The sequence below is a fragment of the Panthera onca genome, chromosome B4 (genome assembly GCF_046562875.1).
Source record: "Panthera onca isolate mPanOnc1 chromosome B4, mPanOnc1 haplotype 2, whole genome shotgun sequence".
Classification (NCBI taxonomy): domain Eukaryota; kingdom Metazoa; phylum Chordata; class Mammalia; order Carnivora; family Felidae; genus Panthera; species Panthera onca.
The window spans coordinates 25,915,698-25,922,968 of NC_138345.1; the positions used below are offsets into that span (position 1 = coordinate 25,915,698).

General features: G+C 46.5%; 1 long non-coding RNA gene across 1 annotated transcript; it reads right to left on the bottom strand.

The window, feature by feature from the left end:
• Positions 1-3,057: 3,057 nt before the first annotated feature.
• Positions 3,058-5,045, bottom strand: LOC132694991 (uncharacterized). Its single transcript, XR_009617609.3, has 3 exons — positions 4,841-5,045; positions 4,512-4,694; positions 3,058-3,334 (listed from the first exon to the last, which is right to left on the bottom strand). It is a non-coding gene; the product is annotated as an uncharacterized LOC132694991 (long non-coding RNA).
• Between the last annotated feature and the right edge of the window lie 2,226 nt (positions 5,046-7,271).

A 7,271-nucleotide genomic window follows, 5' to 3' on the forward strand; every position in this document is an offset into this window, starting at 1 on the left:
TATCTGCCTCCCACTGACAGAGGAATTCACAATGAAAAGTTTGATATTCACAGAGTATTTAAAATACAAATCTACATTTTCAACATCTTCCTGTGGCGGGCCAGCGTTTCAGAATACGCACTGGGGGCGCCTGGGTGGCTCAGTCAGTTAAGCGTCTGACTCCGGCTCATGATCTCACGGTTTGTGAGTTCGAGCCCCGCGTCGGGCTCTGTGCTGACAGCTCAGAGTCTGGAGCCTGCTTCGGATTCTGTGTCTCCTTCTCTTTCTGTCCCTCCCCCACTTGGGCTCTGTCTCTCTCTGTCTATCAAAAATAAATAAATGTAAAAAAAGCAATTAAAAAAAAAGAATATCCACTGAAAAACATTAGAGAAAAGAGCGGTGATTCTGAACCAGGTACCCATCCCCATCCCATACTACACACAATTCGAACTTGCCAGACAAAGCCACGCCTCCCTGGGATATGGCAACAAGGGGACCCCACTGAGTGGGGACATGTGGGCCTGTGCACCGGGTCACCACTGAAGACTCCCACCTTCCAAGGAATAACTGACACACAAAATAGAGAAAGAGAGAGACTGAGGGGTGTAAAGTTTCTCTCTAGAGCTCCCGCCATCTGGGAGTCCTTGAAAAAGCGGACATAGAAGTTATTCCTAGGCACCAAGAGAAACTATGCCCAGTTAGGAGAATCAGAAAATGGTCTAATCAGAAAATGATCTGTCTCCTCAGGCGCATATTTAATGAGAGTACCCCAACCGTAGGAACTACAATGATTTTAGCTTCTTTGGAAAAGAAGGAAGACGGTGAGATTATGCACTCTGCCCACCCGAAGAGATCCCCAGACCCGTGCCAAACGATAGGAAGATGGTCACAGAGGGTTCGGAGACAGGAAGTGTGCCTGCAAAGGAAAACCCACGGCAGGGTCGAGAACAGGGTGGCTCTTTCCCCAAAACGAACTTGGGGTCTTGCAATAAAAATTTCGAGATGACTCTTCAAATGATTACTGTAAAGCATAAGCATTTTTCACGGGGAAGCATGGGTCCGCAATCTGAAGAATGTGTCGTCTGTAGGTGAAGATAAACGGGGCAGGAAGTAGACACGGCACAGGGATCAAGTTTAAGCAATTTTCATTTTGTTGTGTGTCTCTTTATGTCCTAGAAGATGATGACGCCACTAATAAGGGGGCCAGAACAAATCCTGAGGCAGTGCACTGGTCACCCTCACCTTCACCTCCATGCAGGGCCGCAGAGCACAGTCACACGTGAAAAAACCACTATGAAACACCCACACGTCCTATTGCAGAAGGCAAGGTTACACGAGGAAAAATTTCATTCATTCAGCAAATATTTATTGAACACCTACTGTGTGCGCCCGCTGAGGGTGCAACAGCAAACAAAACAATGTTCTTGTGTTTATGGACCTTCGTTCTAGTGGAGGAGACAAACAGTAAGCCAATAAACAAGACAGTGTTCGATGGGGGGAAATCATATACGTGAAATCAAGCAGAATAAGGGAATTAAGTATAAGGGTGATGCTATTAAATAGAATGGTCAGTGAAGGAAGGACTCTCTGAATAAATGCCTTTCCAGGAGAGACCTAAGTGAAATCAGGAAGGGAGACATGTGCTGGGTAAAGGAAACAGTGCGTGCGAAGGACCTGAGGCATTAGGTATGTATGCTTGAGGCAAGGAGCAATATGCAATATGCCATGTGTGCTGCAGGCAAGAAGGCAAGTGCTGGAGTGGAGTCAGTGAGGGTGAGTTTACCTCGTCTGAAATCCTTCTTTTAGAGTGAAGCAATTGAATGGCAAACAGGCTAATTACCCAATTAACTGTAGCTTCTGTCCAAAAGGATTACTGGTAACAAACCTAGAGAGCTCAAGTGACTCATGTGAGTTCACCTCATTGATCCTTGACAGAATCAGGGTAAGTCTTCTAGGTCTGCTGCCAGTCTATCCACTACCTTTGAGCAAATTAGAAGGGGTGTCTCTTCCTCTCGGAAAATGCCACTTCACGCTCGTGTGCACTCCTCGGCAGTCGGGGCCTGGCACGGAGCTCCGCTCTCACTTACCTCCTCAGTCAGGCACCCCCTGGGCTGGGCCCAACCCGCAGAGCAATACGCAGTGGCTCAGAATCAACAGCTTCCTCCCTGTACGGTGATACCTCCCCAACGAACGGTCAGATAATTCCCAAGACGTTGGTTTTGTGTTTGAAGTCTTAGTTAATTCTGATCATACAGCTCATTTTGCAATAGTTGTGCAGCCGCGTTCCTTTGAATCCCTTGGTCTACGTTGGAAATGGCTGACTAACGGAAAAGATGAGTTTGCTTGACCACAGAGGGAGAATGAGATGTGTATCAGTTTCCCGTGGCTGCTGTAACAAATTAACACAAACGCAGCGGCTGGAAACAGCATAAATTTACTATCTCCCATTTCTGGAGGTCAGAAGTCCTCAACTCAAGGTGTCGGCAGGGTTACATTTCCTCTGGAGGCTGTAGTGGCTAATCGATTTCCTTGCCTTTTCCAGCCTATAGTGGTCATCTGCATTCCTTGGTATATAGCTTTACCCCCCTCCCTGGCCCCCACCCCCTCACCCCCTCACCCCCTCGCCCCCGTCTTCAAAGGCAGTAGCATAGCATCTTCAAATTCCTCTCTCTCTCTCTCCTCCCCACCCCTCACCTCGGCACCCATTGTCACCTCTCCCCTTCTGACTCTGACCCTCCTGTCTCCCTCTTAGAAGGACACTTGTGAATACACTGGGGCTGCCTGAATAATCCAGGATAATCTCCCCACCTCAAGATGCTAAATTTAACCACTTCTGCAAAATTCCTTTGTCATGTTAAGTGCCATGGTGGCTTCCAGGAATTAGGATATGGACGTGTTTGTGGGGCCTAATTCCACCTACTATGAGATACAATAAGAAAATTCACTCACTGAGAAGATCACTTGCCCCACACTGTTCCTAGACTTAAAATTTCTTTCTTTTAAATTTTTTTAGTCTTTATTTCTGAGCGAGACAGACAGACAGAGCATGAGCAGGGGTGGGGCAGAGAGAGAGGGAGACACAGAATCTGAAGCAGGCTCCAGGCTCTGAGCTGTCAGCACAGAGCCCGATGTGGGGCTCGAACTCGCAAACTGTGAGATAGTGATCTGAGCCGAAGTCAGACGCCCAGCCAACTGAGCCACCCGGGCGCCCTTAAATTTTCTTTTAGAGGCTCGTTCTTCACCCCTTGAAGGCTTTCTGAGCTTGTAAGTCTTCACCGATAAAATATAAACACTCCCTGGGAGATAATACACGCTGAGCCTTATCTGTATAGATTTCACCAGGAGGATGAAGACCCTGGGAAAGAATTTAACAACATGAGGAGGGGTGCTTGTGAACCGTGAGCACAAAACCATTATTTCCCAGTTGTTGCCAAAAGCTAACCTACCCTCTTAAAAAGAGCGTGCAGTTAGCGCTCAAAGTCTAGCCTTCCGTTGTTAACCACAACTTGTCCTTGAGGTGTCTGTGTCTCATTTTCCTCATTGTGAACGAAGAATAAGAGCTGTCCTACCCAAACATAGTACGTGGAAGACATTTAAACACCTGCACGTGGAAGTCCGTGGACACAGGTAACAGATGGGGCGGGCGAACATTCCTTTCGTGATAAAAGCTTTGACAGGCACTCTCCCCGAGGGCTCACAACTGCTCTTTGAGGCAGGTGCTGTCATTACCCCCATTTAGTAGGTGAGGAGACTGAGGCTTGGGTCAAATAACCCGACAAAGCTCACACAGTGAGGAAGCGGCAGAGCTGTGACGTGAACTTAATTCTAGGCTCTCGGCCTTTTATCACAATAGATTATTCTGCCTGTAAAACATCTGTGGGAAAACTGCGAACCAGCCCAGCATACAGCGTCGGGCATGGCATTTGGGCGAGATCATAGAAAGGAGGCAGAAAAGATGGAGCCAAACTGTCTTTAAAATTACAAGGAGTGGGGCGCCTGGGCGGCTCAGTCGGTTAAGCGTCAGACTTCGCCTGGGTTACGATCTCAAGGTTCATGGGTTCGAGCCCCGCGTCAGGCCCTGTGCTGACAGCTCAGAGCCTGGAGCCTGCCTCCGATTCTGTGTCTCCCTCTCTCTCTCTGCTCCTCCCCCGCTCACGCTCTGTCTCTCTCTCAAAAATAAACAAACATTAAAAAAAGCTTTTTAAAAATTACAAGAAGCGGTCATTTCAAGGCAAGTGAGCTTTGCAAAGGGAATGATTTGTAGTTTGGGGGTCATGTGCCATTTTAACATTCGGGCATCTGGGATGCAAATCGGCCGAGGCCTGCCTCTAACCCTCCACAGCTCCCTGCCCAACCTCCACACTCTGGGGAGACCACAGCCACGGTTACTTTCAGGAACCACACATTCTTTTGTTTTCAAATTATTAAACACTCAAAATGTTAGAAAAGAAGAATCAAATCCTGAAGATATCAGAAGGAAGAAAGTAATATGATTTATGAATGAACAAATTAGAAACCCGGACATGACTTACATTAACAAACACATTCCAATGGGGCTCCTTCAATAAGAACACTCCCCATCAAAATAGATGAATCCTGACATTTTCATCAAGAACAATACAAATGAGGGGGCGCCCGGCTGGCTCAGTCGGTAGAGCATCTGATGCTTGATCCCAGGGTTGTGAGTTCAAGCCCCACATTGGGCATGAAGCCCACTTTAAAAAAAAGAAAAACACAATGAAAGAAAAAAAAAATAAGAAAAAAAAAATAAGAAAAACCATGAACAGATTAAATGAGACCATTGTAAACAATTTCATAAATATCTTAATCTAAACAAAGGTAAATTCAAAAAAATTGATACCAGAAGAGATGCAAAACAGGAATAGACTGAGTAGGAATGTATTTCCCTGGCCGGGGTCCCATTTAATCTTCCCATGAACATTCGAGAACGCTGCTCCCATCTCTGCAGGCTGAACTCCTACCCTTCCCTTCCTCCTTTCTTTCAACCACCCTGTTTCCCCCACTCAGACCCCTCCCGCTTCAGCCCTTCCTGTGTCTCCACTTCCGTTTCCATCCGCAACCCTCCTTTCCCAAGCCACACCATGACTTGTGAAACTCAGGTTCAATTTTGAACAAGCTTCCCTGTAAGTTAATGTATTTTTAATTAGTTATTTACTTGTACACTTACTATGTTTATCATGAGCAAAACCAGCCAAAGTCCCTGTTCTCTGATGACTTCCAGTTTTAGTGGGTGGAAGGCTGATCACTATAATAGCTCTAGAGGCACAAGGAGAAAGAAGAAAAATAAAGCAGGCGCTCCCGGTGCTGCATGTCTGGCTGCCCAAATCGCTGTCAACAGTTACAAAATGGATTTTCTTCTGCCTTGGTCATCGGACGTTTAAACATTCTTGGGCACACTTTAGTCTGATTATCTAGACTGAAAAGAGTTAACACATAGGCATAGTAATGCATTTACTCTTGTAATAAGCCTGTCAGGCAGATATCATAACGTCATCGTTATGTTTTTTTCACAGAGCAGAGAGACGAAGGAACTTTCTCGAGGTCTCACAGCTACACCGTGGCTGAACTGGCATTTGAACCAGACTGTCTGTCCCCAGAGTTCATGCACTTTACCAGTATGTCTGTCTGTGCCCTTGACTGAAGTCATCTTACATGAACTCCTTCCATCATCCTCCTTTCCACATCAAAACTTCTGTGTGATGTATTTTCAGTCTTCTCTACATTTGCTCAAAAACTGTCACTCTTTTCAAGCCTTGCCCCTGCACCTGTCCCTTTCTCCCGCACCTCCTGAGACCGTTTCATGCCTCTTTGTACACCCTTCTTGTACCTTTTTAAAATAAGGAATAGGGCTCTGTTGTGAAATTCACATGCTTTTTCTTTTCTAATGTCTTATTTATTTTGGGGTTGGGGGGGGCGGCAGAGAGAGAGAAGTGGGCAGAGGAGCCGAAGCAGGCTCCGAACTGACATCAGTGAACCCAATGTGGGGTTCGAGCTCACGAACCCTAAGAGCGCGACCTGAGCCAAAGTCAGGCATTCAACCGACTGAGCCACCCAGGCACCTCTGCTTTCTTTTTGCCCCGCTCAGTACACAGACCTTTGCTGTTCTTGTCCTGAGGTGTCTATAAATTTGGGAGGAAATTAGGATCGTTAGCACAGGAATGTAGCAATTCCTAAAGGAGAGGCATAATCATCTTCTGACATGCAAAACACAATCACACAACAAGAAGATAGCCTTTATTCCTCCCCACCTCAACTGATTACATTTCTTTCATCAAGCAGGCTCAGAGGTCAATTCTTCGAATTCTATTGTGCGGGGAAAGCCCTCGTCAACATCAGGTTTCACAGCATTCCAGGGAAGCGGAGTCACAGAGGAGAGAGTAGGACTTAGGGGTCATCAAGGAGAGGCAGGCGGGAAAAAGAGAGCTGGGCAGACCTGTGTCCTCATGGCTCCCTTTCTGGGCTCCATCCCATAAGAAGGCAAGGGTCTTGGAGGAATGCCCCCCACCCCCAGCACCACCAACTGCCCACCTAGGACTCTGGAAAGCCATCTCTCTGTTATGCTGCCCCAAGACGCATCTCAGCCACATCAAGGAAAATTTGGCTTCCATGAAAAACACATTTGACACAACCTTCCTTTTCCCATCTTTCTGGTTTCCCCCTCTAATTCTGTACGTGTTCTTTGACTTTTCCTGGTTCTCCTCCCTTCTTTCATTCTTTAAGTGTGCACATTCTCTGGCGCACCTGAGCGGCTCCGTCGGTTGGACGTCTGACTCCTGATTTCAGCTCAGGTCATGATCCCAGGGTTGTGGGATCAAGCCCCACTTTGGGCTCTGCACTGACAGTATGGAGCCTGCTTACGATTTTCTCTCTCTCCCTCTCCCTGACTTCTCTCCCGCTCGAAAGTGCACTCTCTCTCTCTCTCTTTCTCTCTCGGTCTCTAAAAATAAATAAATACATACATAAATAAATAAATATGCCCACTCTCCAAAGTTTTGTCCTCACCATGTTTTCTTTCCTTTAGTGATCTGATTTTTTCCTATACTATGAAGTCACCAAAGGAAGATGTCTTCCAAATCCATAACATCTGGTCATAACTTCTCTTTGGGGCTTCTGTATTGCATCTCCAAGCTCTCCTACATATTTCCACCCTTCTTTTTGCCTGTAACTCCAGCCCCATACAATTAAAGCCACGTATATTCCTTGCCATCTTCCAAACCACTCTTTCTGGCTTCCTATACCTGTTAATGACATCACCGTTCTTTGTGAATTTC